This window comes from Chiroxiphia lanceolata, chromosome 10 (genome assembly GCF_009829145.1).
Source record: "Chiroxiphia lanceolata isolate bChiLan1 chromosome 10, bChiLan1.pri, whole genome shotgun sequence".
NCBI classification, from domain to species: Eukaryota; Metazoa; Chordata; class Aves; order Passeriformes; family Pipridae; genus Chiroxiphia; species Chiroxiphia lanceolata.
In genome coordinates this window covers 24,126,891-24,141,613 of record NC_045646.1, presented here as the reverse complement: position 1 = coordinate 24,141,613, position 14,723 = coordinate 24,126,891, and the positions used below count along the sequence as shown (strand labels likewise).

The window sequence follows — 14,723 nt, the reverse complement described above, 5'->3', positions numbered from 1 at the left end:
GCCGGGGGGCGCTGCCGCCGCCCCGCCCCTGCCCCGCGCGCCCTGACATAGCGCGCGTGCGCGGCGACGCGGGGCGCGTGCGCCGCGCGGGCGCTGGCGGCGGGGGAGGCGGAGGGAAGATGGCGGGCGGCTGCGGCCGCGGCTCGTGAGGCGGCGGCGCTGCCGGGGCCGGGAGGACGAGGCGGGCGGCGAGGCGGCGGCGGGGCGCGGAGTCCCGGTACGAGAGGCCGGCTGGGCGTGAGCGCGGTTCGGTGCTGGGCGGGGTGGGTGAGCAGCCCCGGGAAGCGCGGCCGCCTCCGCCATCTTTAGGCCGCGGCCCAGGACCGGCGCGGCCGGGGCAGGGCGGGGGCCGCCGGCCGGAACGGCGGGTGCCCGGGCTGGGACGGCCCGGGGAGCGGCGTGAGCCGAGCACAGGCCCAGCGCCGCAGCCGGGCCCCGGGGTGCGGTTGCTCGAGGGCCGGGGCAGGGAGCGGACGGTAGGGCCCCCGTCCCGCCTGCCGCACAGGTGTCTGGTGGCGGCCTCGCCCGGCTATCAATCCTGCCTTTTTCTACTTTTTAATTTCTTTTTTTTAATGTTTCTCTTTCCTCTGCTTCGGGTCTGAGTGGAGACTGGGTTGTGGCTACTTGACGGTAGGGCTGGGGAAGCCCTGGCCGTTACGGGCCCTGTTAGATACATCACATCAGATTTTCTATTTATGCAGTCCTTCATAAGAGGGATCCTCTCTGTATTAAGGAGAGATAAGAAACAGCTACAGACTGGCTAGTATTTGAGCTTCTCAGATGCCAGGTGAGATAACTGCATTTCCCAATAAAGGGCGGTCTTAGTGCTGTGGGGCCAATAAACATTGGTAGAAGGATGGCAAGGCAATACGTTCATATTATATCTTGACTTTTCTTACGGGTTCTGAAAGTGCTCACATTTTCCACTGTATAATGCTGTATAATAATGCTGCTGTTAAAATATGTTCCTTGCAATATAATAAGACAGCCGTGTGCACCAGGCACTTGCTCTTGCAGGCGGGGTGGGAGGGTTTAATGACCATGTGGTGTCACATTCCACTGATTGAGACTCACCAGCCTGTGGTCACGGCATGGGGAGCAAACCTAGGGGACCTGTTAAACTTGAAGAAATACTTCAGTGTTTTTCCCTTGGAGAGAACTCATTAAACTTCCTGCCTTCTTAGAGATGGGTGTTATTTCTCTCTTGCTAACTGTTAGCTTCTTTGTTATGAGCCGTGTGGTCTCAAATGCAGTATTTTGAGATATTGGCATTTGCTTAGGCACATCTGCTTGTCTGATAGAATTGTCATAGGTAAGTAATTTTGTGCTCTACAAGTCTTGTATCTCATCACATCTTTACGTGCAATTTGTGGGTACTATTTGAGAATCTGATTTTCTTTGTGGACAACAGTCCCCCATCCTTCTCCTTGCAGCAGATGTTTATTCTCTTATACTTTTCTTAACTCAAACTGTTTTATCCTTCCTTTAAGAGAGGTGACACTACATGTCAGAGAGTTTATTGTATGCAAAGTGTTGTGCCAAAATACTTTGGGGTTCCCTCCTCCTGAATTCTTTATCAAGTAAACTGACTCAGTAACTCAGCAGTTTGCTGCAATATTCTGCCATCATCTTACTATAAGAATATATAATCATCACACATTTTTGAAAATTCTGGTTCTTAACAACTTGTTAAGTTGTGCTGTAGTAGTTCAAATGGGAAGATCTGAAAATGTAGATACTGAAAACAAATGAAAATACTGAAAGATGGGGGGAAAAAACCCCTTTGAGCTGCAGAGAATGTTAGATGTGAGTAGCTAGTGAATGTTTAATACTCCTAGACTTGCTAAAACCTTTTAATTTAAAAGTCAGTCACTACAGTTACAGTCTTTCCCTGTTGCCTGAAGTGTTCATCCTCCATTGAATCCTTGCAGCTATAAACATTAGACTGTTTGGACTATTGGAATTGAAAACTTCTCATCAGGTTTGTATTTCCTGTTATCAGCACAAGAAGTAAAAGCTCAGTAATCCTAAATTGTGCTTGAGATAGGTGCGAGGAATGCATTCATTTGCTGCAGCAGAGAGGCCCTGACCTGAGGAGGGAATAAGAAATCTCCTGTTTTGTTCCCATCTCTGACAAATGTCCAAGTCTTCTGAGTCACCTGAAAAAAAATCGTGGAGAAAACATTGGATTGAGTTGCAGTATGGAAGAAACACAGTTTAACTTTGTACTGAGATGATTCCATGCAAAATATTTCACTTTGTCCATCTGCTAAGGCATGAGGTTGATGATATATAGGGAATTTCAGTAGTTGGTTCACTAATGCTGGAAATGAAAATCATTTTAAGACTTGCTCAGGTATAGGTTATAGTTTAGAAAACGACCCCTATCTCTGTGCAGGAAATTGTAAAAACAAGCTAAAAGCTGTCTGCAGTGTGTTTGTGATTTTTACAGAATTTATTCTTTATTTGCTGTATTTTCATTCCTGGTATTGTATCATTTTGTTATTGAAAGCTTTATACGAAGCAAAAATACAGAGATGCTGGTTTGGTTGGTGTAGTTAATGAGGAGGCCTCAGTGGAACTGAACATTGTTAGAGCTTGGTGGTGTGGAGGGGATATAGTAAAGGTCTTTCAGAAGATTGAAACCTGAAGATAACCTTGGTTTTGCTTCTTACAGAGAATCTCTGGAAGTAAGAGCAGAGAAGTAGAGTTTTTGATGGCTAACAGGTCTTCATTTGTATTTTGTCATTAATTTTACTTCAGTTTGGAGCATCCCTGTTTTCTAAATGGTGCTGAACTTCCCAGCAATTTGTTCTTGCCCACTAGTATTTAAAAAAGCTACTCAGCATTTCATAGGATGTCAGTTCTGGTTTAACCAGCTCTCCACATTCAGGCTGGGTGTACCAGTCATCCTGTTGTACAACTTGAAAGAGGATGTGAAGTGTATATGTGCCAGGAAAGCAAGTGAGCTCTTGAGTTGTGACACTCCTTTTGCTGGCAGTGATGTGACACTTCTTTGGTACAGATCCTGCTGAGTTGCTTGTGATCATGTCACAGTTTGTGAGACACTCTCCAGGTATGGAGGGGTACCAGAGACCAAAGTGTTTCATGCTTTGGAACTAAACCATCTGATGTTGTTCCTGTTCTACCTCTGCACCAAATTATAAAATGGGAGTATGATTCTTTATAGCAAGAATGGCCTTGATAAACAGATCCCAGTTTATCTGGGAAGCTTTGTACCTGTTTGTTTGGGTTTCTTTCACTTAAGGAGGAAAAAAAAATTACCTAAATTCTATTCATAAAGATACCTTGCTGAACAGGCAGAATAACTGCCAACTTCCATCATATTGGATAATATTTAATGCTGAAAATCCATGTAAATATACTTTAAGGATTGAAAAATGTACCAAGTCTAACAATAATGAATTGTACTAAGTTGCACTGAAGTCTTACCAGGAGCTGGGTGTTCTGTTCTAAGTAGTTTCACTACCTGTGGCTTTTATCACAGTTTCTCTCAGTTGTAGAAGGAAAGACTTGTTCTACAGTATTGAACTTCACTGTTGACTAACCCTGATAAAGCTTATGTTGTACACAAGTGTTGTTTCAAACAATTACATGTAAGTGTTCTTACACATATAAAAAGTATAAGCAGTGTTTCACATTCTTCAGACACAAATGGAAACATCTCTTCCTCTCTGGGCACTTACATACTGCATCAGGTGACCCTGGTGCATTGTTTTCTATCAGAAGAAGAGGTAGAAATTTGTCTTCAGTTTCGTTTTTCCTTCAAATAGGATTTCTTTTCCCACACACTGTTGTGAAATCTGAACACTCCCAATTTTCTATTTACTTTCAGTTAGTTGATTTTGATACGAAGAACAAAAACACGCCAGTCATGAGCTCATTAGTGCTGTTCTGTTATTCTTCAGTATAATGAAATGCGATGGTTCAAAAAAAATTCTATTGACTTTTGAAGCTTTGAAAATGTTATCAGCTTAGTTGTGAATTTTAACTTAGAATTTTTAGTACTTTTGAATAATTGAAGTCATAGTATTCTACCTGTCTTGTCTTGGTACCAGAGTTGATACAGTGGTGCAGGCAGCTGTACCAGGGGACCCTTTCTGTGAGCAAAAGTAGGATGTTTGGTTTTAGTCTGGCTCACTTTTTGTGTTTTGGCCTGTGTGTTGGAAACACTGGATCTGGAACCCCTGAGGTGGGAAAGAGGAGGTGATGGTAAATCCCTGTCTGTGCCGTGCCCTGGGTGACTGTAAGTGTGTTGAGGGGCAGCGTGTGCAGTTCCAAGTGGATATAGCAGAGAGGGATGAAAATACACCCCTCAAATTCTGATCATGTCTTTAATACCAAGCTTTAGATCAAGGCAGTTGGTCATGAAGCTTGGAATTTTGGTAACTCTTAGTCACTCAGCTTTGACCTTACCCAAAAATGAGTGCCCCTGAGTTGAACAGTGTGGCAGGAGGGGCCGAAAGCAGTTTTGCCATTGGAACTATAGATTTGTTGCCACTGCTCAGTTCTGTGTGCTAATGTTTTATACACTTCAACAGGAGCACACAGGTACTTGAATTAATCAGTGCTTCTTGGGTTTAAAAATTTGAGGGTTCCTTTAGATCATCCCAAATCAAAAAAACATATACAAAAGAATATGTTAATGTGTCACTTTTTAAAAGGAGGCCAGAGACTGGATGACAAGGAGTCTGTAGTATTTAATGGGTTTGGTGTAGTTTTTGTGTTCGTGGTGAAGCTTTGGCAGTGTGGTGATTTGTATTTTACCGTGGGTATAGGAGTGTTCATCTGCAGACTCAGTGCTTTGAGCTGGAGAAGTAGTGCCACAGCTCCAGCTGATGGAAGTGCTGGATTTACAGCCTGAGGGCTGTGTTGTGGTGCAGCTCTGCCCTGTCCTGTGTACCTTTGCAGTCCTCTAATCTGGCATGGCAGTGCCAAGTGGTAACTTCCCCTGCTTCTGATCCTTTGGTTTCCCTCCTGTGTCAGCAGAGTCATTCCTAGAACTCGACAGTCAGTTGCCTGGGGTTTGACCAATGTTAACAAAAAGGATCTCTTAACACAGAGTTGTTTCTTAGGTGTGTGTCCAGTGTGGTCACCAGATGTTCATGTTGGTTTGAAGGAGGGGTCATGTAGGACAGGAACACACAGTTTGGGTCAAGCCAGGACTGCTTTTTTTTTTTTCCTTGGTCTCAGCAGTTTTAGGTTGGCTTCAGGTCATCTCAGCAGTTTCTAGACTCTTCACACAGTGCTCAAGTTCCCTCAGTAGCTATTATTGCACTTAAATTGTGGGATCAGAATGAGCAGTCATGATTTCTACTCTTGTTCTCCTTCCCCCATCCCAGTAAAAATCACCAGTTGACTTTGAAAGTGCCTTTTTTCCTGTCAGGACATGTTTGTAAGCAAACCATTACACCTCTTTGCTCAGGCTGGTGAAATGTTATGATTATGTCACAAGAAAAACTGTAGAATTTCCAGAATTGGAAGCAGGAGGGTGCAGCCTGAATGAGTATTAATATAGTGTGTTCATTCTGCAATGTTTGCACTGTTTCTCAGTTGTGAGGTTTGGAGTTTGATTCATACTTGAGTCAGTCAAGTATATTTTGCAATCTCTTTCTATGGATGGATGCAAATATTTTGTTTTTCTCAGCGAATCCAAGCCTAATAAATAAAGTAGCTTTTTCTAGTAATATCTTTTGTAGACTCTTGACTAACATAAGCCACAGCTGCCAAGCTTTCTATGCAGTTGGATGAAAATACTGACCTAAAACTGGTGATGGAAGTGCTGGATTTGCCAGAAAAACTTGCTGATATTCTCAAGGCAGGCAATATGAAGTAGGAAAGAAATGCCAGGGGATTTTAGCCTTTTGGAGAACTCTGGCTTTCCAAACTGGAGCTCTCTGGTGATGTGCCTTTCTGCTGAATTGTCATTCTCATGGGGAAACTTGACTCTTCCTGTGGTTGGGGAAAATCAGACACTGAACCCTTGCTCCTTGAAAGGCTTTGTACGAGCTTATGTGTGTGAGCTTGAATCTCCTTTACTGGGAAATGTGTTGACACAGAAAATGATCACATGCTTTTATTGAGCACTACTAAATGTCAAAGCAAAGGCTGTTTACCAATGAACTGAAATCTGGTCTTTGAGCAGTGTCTGTCTGTATATCTGTGCCTTCACAACCAGGCATTTGCATGGCACATAATCCTCAAGCAGAGACCAGAAAACACGTTTCTGGAAAAGTCAGCTCTGTGATTCCAGTGAAAAGAAAGTGTATGTCTAATTTCTTTGAGTTGTATGAGATATTGATACATCACTCATCAGTTTAGAAAGTGTTCTAGTATTGAAAGTTTCTTTATATAGAAAAAATCTCTAAGTTGGCTGTCTGTGAATATAGGTGTGTTTCTGACAAAACTTTCAGAAGTAGACTTTTAAACACCGGGAGCTTGAAACTGCAATAGCCAGCACAGTGTATTTTTTCCTATTGTAAGTTTGTTCCACAGTGGAGTAAACAGTTTCTAACCTAACTAGTAACAAGCAAGTTATGCATTGATCTTCCACACCAAACTGTGGCAAAAGAATAATTTGTATATATGCTAGACTTTTAAATCTTAACTGAAGCAACTGGTGAGAAGCTACACATCCACATGAATAACTAGAACTTTACCTGGTCAAAGTAGTTTAGAATTGCTGTTTTCTTTCACTGTTTCCTTGATTCAGAGGATATTTGATGGGATTTGTTGTTTTTTAAACTCAGATTCAACAAAAAGTAAAAAATTGGAAACATTGATTGTGCAAGTTTGCTTTCAGTTTTGTGGCAGGGTCCATAAAGCTTGTTCAGCAGCATTGTGTGATTCAATAAGGTTTGAATTGTTCTCTGCAATTCCATTACTCTTGCTTCAAAATGTCTCTTTATTAGCTAAGTCCAGGCATAGCAAATGTAGGTATTCATTTGCATATTTTGCTATAAACATAGTTGCTAATTTAACTGCTTGAGAACCTGAAGTTTTGGATTGGAGTGAATAACAAACGAATTTCTCTCGGTTAAATCTTTCTGAGTGCATCTGCTACATCTTTTTATTAAAAGGGAATTAAAAACCCTTGGAAAAAATTTCCTTGGGTATTGCTAAGAAAATATTGTAGAGTAATGTTTAATAGGGCATTTATTCTGCAGTGTGGCTGTAAAAGTGTTTACTATCTTCTTTTCTTATGTTGAATACATGAACTGTGTAAAACATGAATACGTGAACCTTGGCATGCCCAGAAGATTGGGGCTCTGTTGCACAAAGCCTCCACTTCTGGATTTGAGTGAGACATCAGTGGTGAATGGCTTTTGTCATTAAAATAAGCAGTGAAATAAAAAGTTCTTTTATCTTGAAGTGTTCTATATTTTTGAAACATGATTTATAACTCCTGAAAAACATTGCTTTTAGTTGTGGGTTGTTAGGGGTTTTTTTTACACTTCTCACCATATAAAGGCACATTTTTTCACATGATCACACATGATAGCACTATTACCTTCCTCCTGCTATCCCTTCCAGACTTCAGTTTCTTAGTTATGGAAACTTAAGACACACTTCTGCCTTTATCTGGCCCAGAAAGTGGTGTGGCAAACAGCACTGCTTTGTCAGAAGACTGGCCCGAGTAACACTAAATGGGGGGCAGGGAGCAAGCATTCTTTGCATTGTGAAGTAGAGATTTTCTTAATTCTTTTGATGTTTGCAATTTCTTTTCTGTTTAAAAGCAAATGTTACAGGAGTTCTGGATATGTTTGTTAAGCATTCAGTAGATAAAGGTTATGAAAGGTGAATCTTTGTAAAAAGTTACAACTCTTAATTATTCACAAGTTTTACTAAAAAGGCTTTGGTATCTTGTCAGCATTGAATCTGCAACTCTTAGGGTCTCAGAGACTCAGCTGTGTTAAATATATTAAAATGTACATTTCTGTTACATAGTGTGAAGAGAATCAAACTGTTGATAGCTTTTATGGACTTTGTTCTCTTTATCATCAGAATTTCTGAAACAAAGACAGTTTGCTGTATTTCCCTACCTAAGTTTTGCTCTACAAACTGCCATAGTCCTTTTAGTCCTCTTCTCTTCCACTGATTATGAAGTTCTCTGAAGATTGTTTCTTGCAGGATTTCTTGTCACTCTTTCTCCTCTTCCCTGTCTGTCCGTAGCCATCCCCTTATGTCCCTAACAGTAGCCCTTGAGGAGTGCTGTGAGGAATGGGTCAGCAGGCACACATGGAGATCAGCAGGGAGGTGTGCTGGGTTCTCCATGGGCAGGCAGAACCTTCTGGATTTGTACAAGATGGAGCATGACTGGCTGCACAGCAGGCTCACTAAAGAGACAGAGCTGCAGCCAATGCCAAGCTGAATACAAACCAACAATTGTTCTCCTTACAAGTAAAACCACAACTGCATATTGGGTGAAACTAGGAGGAGCATCTCAAGCAGATTCAACTGTGATTTTTTTGTTGTTGTTCACCAAATTTAATGTTGGTTCAGCAGGTTTTGATACAATAACCAGCTAAAGAGTATCTTGATATTTAGATTTTTTTTTTTGCTTTTAAACTGCTTTTCCTGTGTTCTTTTTTAGTATTTGTCATGGCATGTTTTGTGGTTTAAAAGTGACACCTAAAGTTTTGTTTCCTGTCCAAGCAGCAGCTCCAAGGTGAGGCAGCATCAGTGATGACTTCAGCATGAGAACCACGTTGGATGTGCTCAGCTGGTTAAGATGAATTGCTGTTGTCATACTGAGGCACAGTAGTGAAAGACAGTCTGGGTTATAATCTAAATGTTTGTCTTGACAAATGCTAAGCAGGAGTTGAGAAAAATGGATATTAATGGGTAGATTAGAGGGAGGAAGAATATTTTGGTTTTTTAAAAATTATTAAAATATTGTAAGTAAACTTTAAGTTAAAGCCAGGTTGTCAGATCAGTAATAGTGAAGTCATGGCAGCAAACCAAATCCTGCCTGTTTCCTCACTGAGGTCTGGGTGCAGTCTGCCACACATCCTCTGCATTTCCTTGCTTCCATGTTTGTTTTGAAGTACAGCTCAAGAAACTTGCTGTACAAGTTGCTTTGGTGAGGTGCAGAAAGGGGATAATTCCAGGCTGCTGTACTCGTGAGTTTTCTCTGTGTGGCCAGAGTGGTAAAAGCAGGAGCTGTCTGAGTCCTGTGAACTGAAGGAGTTTGACTCTATGATGTGTGTAAGCACCTGATCTTCTGTAAATACGTCTGCTTTGGAATGAATCAAGGGGTTTGTTTGAGCATAAAAAGAGGAACGTTTGTGATTTGATTATTAGGTATTTGTTGAGTGCTAGAAATACAAAATTAGAAAAAAGTGTTAAATGTATGTGTAACTTATGTGCAGCTAAGCAGCCTCAGCTGTTTAGGCTTGTCCCCCACGCTCTGTAACCTGAGATTTTCAGAGTGGCTGTTTGAGGGTGTTTCCCTGATAGCCCGTTATCCTTTGGGATTTTAGATATCCCTTTGTCTGTATGTTTGCTCTGCTGTTTCAGAGGTTTTTAAACATTGTGTTTGTATGTGAAACTTCAAAGGTGTAGGGCTTTTGTGAATTAAATATCAGCACTCCTCCTCCCCTGCAGAGAATAAACCCTTTGAATCCAAAACTGCATCAATCTTATCACATTCTGTCATGTTACATGTTCTGTCCTTTCAGACTCCATATAGTGTGTGTATATAATTGGGTTCTGTTAAAAATCCCAAGGTTTGAACTTCATAGTGAAACTGGGCATTATGAAAGTACAGAACTGAAGTTAAGGGGGGGGAGGGATATGCTTTTGCATTTTTAGGTGTTTGATCATGCCAGTGAAGCAGGTTTTGGACTGTGCATGAGACAAAAATCTTTGGTGTATTTCCAAATAAGAACAGATTATGAACCTTTTGGGGCAGAGTAGTTTATTTGGACTTGCCACGTCAAAATATCTGTTTGTGTTTTAATGAAGAACTAGGAGGTTTTTTATTTTTATATTTTCTGTTGGAACAGAATGACTGGAATGGGGAAAGCTGTAAATCCTTTCCCCCCTCATTTGCATGGTCAGGATTCAAACCCCATTTATTAGGGAAGTTTTGCTCACAAGTAGGATAGGACAGAGAACAGATGCAGGATGTGTATTGGGAGCAGAGCAGTAGAACCCCTGGAAAATGTGCTTGTTGCAGAGAGCAGGGATGTTGTGTAATAGCAGTGTTGTGTAACACAGGTCAGTGGTTTTGCCTTGACTTTTGTGATTTGGTGTGTTATGGACTTCCAGCACCTGTTCTTAATTAAGGAGTCTCTCAAATTGTAATAGCCTTGTTTTTAAGTTTAAACTTTGCTGTACTCACTGCTGCATGTCTTGTAGAAAATGTTTGGAGGTCTGCATATAAAAATGCACAAAACTGCATGCTGCTGTTGTGCCTTATGTAATTTAAAAGTGGGAATAAGATTTCTAAATACTCAGAGGTCAAGAATCTTAAGCAATTTTTTCCTGCTGTTACAGGTCTGCTGTGGGCAACTTTGCACTTCATTATTGCATCTAATTTTTAAACTAGTTTTATATTCCTGCTTAATACACCAATTCTCTTTTATAAATAGTGGGAGAGATACCATCTTTTAGATGTAGCACTAATTCTGATGAAACAGCTTAATCTGTCTCAAATCTGTCTTAAAGCCAACTGTAAAAAGAAAATAGTCAAAATTATTTGAAATTTTTGAGAGCCTCAAAGAGATGTAGAATGTTCAGACTTTGGGTCATCTTGTATTGTAAATCTGATAAAATGTTTTGCCAATTCCGTAGGAAATTGAAACACAAAGCAATTCAAGGAATTGGTCAAATTAATATGTTCTTCACTGGATCTACAATTTGGCATAGTTTTTTCTTTTTCACAGTTTTTTTCTGTGTTTTCAGAGTGGATTTATCTAATGTGCTGTGAGGGAAACATGAAAAATGATGACATCTGCATAGAGCAGAAGCAAAGTCTCATCTGCTGTGAGAGATTCAACTTCCTGGGCAGGGGCAGAGGAGGGGCAGGGACTGAGCTCTGCTCTGGGGGGACCAGGGACAGCAGCCAGGGAATGGCTGGAGCTGTGTCAGGGCAGGCTCAGGTTGGATCTCAGGGAAAGGTTCTTCCCCCAGAGGCTGGTTGGGCACTGCCCAGGCTCCCCAGGGCAGTGGGCACAGCCCCAAGGCTGCCAGAGCTCCAGGAGGGTTTGGATGATCCTCTGAGGTACAGGGGGTGACTCCTGGGGATGGTTCTGTGCAGGGCCAGGAGTTGGACCTGATGATCCCTGTGGGTCCCTTCCAACTCTGCACATTCTGTGATTCTGATTAATTCACTGGCAGACATGCAGATTAGTTTTGGCAGATTTCAAGTCTATCTTCAGAACAAGGTGATAGAAGCTTACTGCTGCTAGTGCTGGTTTTACAGTGGGTTTGGTACTATGATTTTCTGATACTCCTGCTCCATTCCTGTCAGTGAGTGAACAAGGGAGATGTAGAAACACTAATTGAAAAGTAATCTTTTGTCCAGTTTCACTTACTGTTTAAAGGAGGAACTATTTTGGGACTATCTAATATAGTTTAAAATATTTGGAAGACAGTTTATGTAAAATTAGATGGTTTGCAAAAAAAATGAAGAATCCTTTTTCTGTGTAACCCCTTGCCTCGTGATTTTATGTTTTCAAGAACTGTCTCATCACTCCTCTCAATCCTTAGTCAGGATGGCTGGCTCTGTTCCTGTGTAATAGAGAAATGGTTTATGTACGTGCATGTTTATTTCTTTTTTTTCTTTGCTAAAACATGACAAAATTGCTGAAGTGGCAAAAATTTGAACAGTTATGTCTGGAATACATCCTTTCACGTAATGCTTTTGTGCTGGGAAGAGGTCTGATTCCCAGGAAAGGTAAAAAATTCTGAATGATGAGACCCAAGAAAGAGCTTTCCTCAGGAAGAGGGAAGCCAAGGAAGGATCCACAGCTGGTCTCCTGAGCAGAGATGCACATTCTTCCAAAGGACAAAAGAAAAAAGGATCTTTTGGAACTAGGTGTTGACACTCTGTAAAAGAGGGAATGGCATGACATTAAATTGTATTTTATATGATCACTTTGCAGAACAGTTGTGTTTATTCAAACATGGTTATGGATTTCTAATACACAGATTTGAGAGTGCAGAGGCATGTTTTGTCAAGAGATGACTATTGACAGTAGGACTTTTGAATTTAAAGGCATTACTAAAATGAAATTAAACAGTATCTATCCCTTGTAGATGTAAAGGTGCTTGTCTAGTCAAAGAACGATGGCGTCTGCTACTGATGTATTGAGAAATAAACTTGTTAAGCTGCCTTTGCATTGTGATGTCCTTCTCTTATGCCTCAGGAAGCTGAGGTGGCTCTGCTCTACTCATGTTTTTTTACTGAACCATGTTTTGAACTCCTGTGTGCTGTTCCAGTGCAAATAACTTAATTTTCACTGTTTCTCTTACACCGTGTAAGTGCTTTGGAGCCCACATGTACTTTGTAGTGGAGCTGTCTAATACATGTTTTAAGAAGTAGTTCACAGATATGCTCAGGAAATTTTTAGCACTTCCTTTCCTTTGTCTTGAAATGGCTAAAGCAACAATGTCTTTTAAGCTTCAGCTTAGGCCTGGTGTGTTCAGTGGCCAGCAAAGGACCACTGCAAAGTACCTTGCACTTCACAGAACAGCCTTCTGTGCCACCTCTGAAAACATACTTTTCTTTTGATGTGTTCAGGTTATTGCTCACTGTATTCCACCCAAGTTCCTTTCCCTTCAATTAAAAATAACTACTAAATAGGCAAGGATGCTTTAGTTACCAGTTACTGCACTTCACTAATGATGAACTTTGCTTTCTGTGTAAATCGTATGAAATATGTCAAGATTATACATAAATTGCATATTTTTCATGTAGTATTGAACTGTATGTATTTAATATAAGCCATGACTCTCTATCTCTAAGCTTTACTAGTTTGGTGGGTTTATTTTGATTTAAGTAGCCTGTTTTATTTTGATTTAATGACGTTATATGTGAATTGCTTTGGTTTCATGATTCCAGTCAAAATCTGTCAATTAATTTTCCAAACTTAATGCAAGATTGATTTGACATTAGAAGAAAAACCATACCCAAAATAAGATGATAAAGTAACAGTGGTATTACACTGAATGCCAGTGTCATCTTTGTAGCCTTATTTGAGTACATGACTTAAATGGTAACCGTTTTCTGTGGTGGACTAATACTGCATGTGACTTTTTGCTTGTTTTAAAAGCAAAGAAACTCCCCAGATCCATCTGTCTTGACACCATGCTGCCCTGGGTATGAGGTCATTGTCAGCTTTTTTCATTTTTAACTCTGCTCTCCAGCAGTGTCCCTCCAGTTACTCAGCAGCATTGGTAACCTGCTGTCCTGGCACTGCTGGGGAGAAATGAAGGCCTTACTATGTTGCAGGTGTAGTTGTTGACAATTAAGGAACAGGGTGGACATTTTAGGTGCTGTCACAAGCTCCTTCAGTTCTGTTGTCCAGTTTCTTCTGCTAATTCTCTCTGAACCATTTTTTTTTCTTTTGCCTGTGTCTTGTTTGTCGGGTTTCTCGTTCACTCTTTCTTAACTGACCTTGCTCCTCGTGGTTTTGCTCCTGTAGTTTATCCTACTCTTACTGTGTGTTTCTTTAAAGTTGTGTTTGGGATGTTTTTGGTTGTCTGGTGCTAATCCTGCTTTCAGTTTCATGTCAGATAATGCTTTCATTTATTCCCCATTTTGATAGCATTTCCCAGGCTTGCTTTCATCATCTTAGCTGAAGAATAAGCCCAGTTACTTACCTTGCAGTGTTACTGGGTGGGCCTGTATTTGCTCAGTGAATTAGTTGAGTATTCTCTGTGTATCCCCAAATACATTTATGCCTCAAAATGTGTGAAAGCTGGTCAGCTTTGAAAGGGGTATTTGTGGGATCAGGAAGGGGGAAGCTGATAAGGATGTGTGGAAAAATGGTATACAAAAATTAACTTCAAAGTTCAAATTGTGACAAGAGTATAATGAACTAGAAGAAAATAGCAATTAATTGGCAACATTACCGTCCAGAATCAAAATATGAGCTGACCTGTGCGTGATGTTGGAAAAAATCTTGCTGTTGCTTCTGAGTGTGTACATTAAGGAAAAAATGGATTCTTTTGCTTAAATCCTGTTGATGGACTCTAAAATGAAAACAAAGTTTGGCACTTTGCTTCAAATAGGAAATTGTGTGTTACTGCACTGGATTACCCAGTGTCCTGTAATGTTTGTTTGCATGTTTCTCCTCACACTGCCAATACAAGAGGACTTTAGCTATAGACATGCTGAATTCTAATGTGTAGTTGATAAAGAAGATCTTAAGAAGAGCCTGTTGAGGCACTGGTTTGTCCCAACACCAGACCAAGCAAGATACTGGTAACTTAAATGGGGTATATTGCTCTGACTGGAGTAGAGGTCTTTGGAAAGAAATGCTCTAGTTTCAGTTGATAACTGATTCTGTACCAAAGCCTTCATTTCTGAAGCTGCTTTGTCTAGAACCTTCCCTTGGTGTGTATATACACTCACCTGTACGTGCACACACTCTTTTTTCATAGATTACACACGTGTTATATGCAAACGTGACATGATGAGGATGTTATGTGGATAAAAGCAGAATATTTGAGGCAATTAGAAGAAAGTGGTC

At 40.8% G+C, this 14,723-nt stretch overlaps 1 protein-coding gene across 6 annotated transcripts in view; it reads left to right on the top strand.

Annotated features, from left to right (window-relative positions):
- Positions 1-146: 146 nt before the first annotated feature.
- The window catches only part of WDR33 (WD repeat domain 33), a 68,147-nt gene continuing 53,570 nt past the window's right edge, over positions 147-14,723 (top strand). For 5 of the 6 annotated variants that reach the window (XM_032697858.1, XM_032697860.1, XM_032697862.1 and 2 more), the window contains exon 1: positions 147-217. The gene's annotated coding sequence lies outside the window, so the exon portion shown is untranslated. Of the gene's footprint in view, positions 238-14,723 lie in introns of all 6 variants that reach the window. The other variant, XM_032697859.1, reaches the window with a different exon arrangement.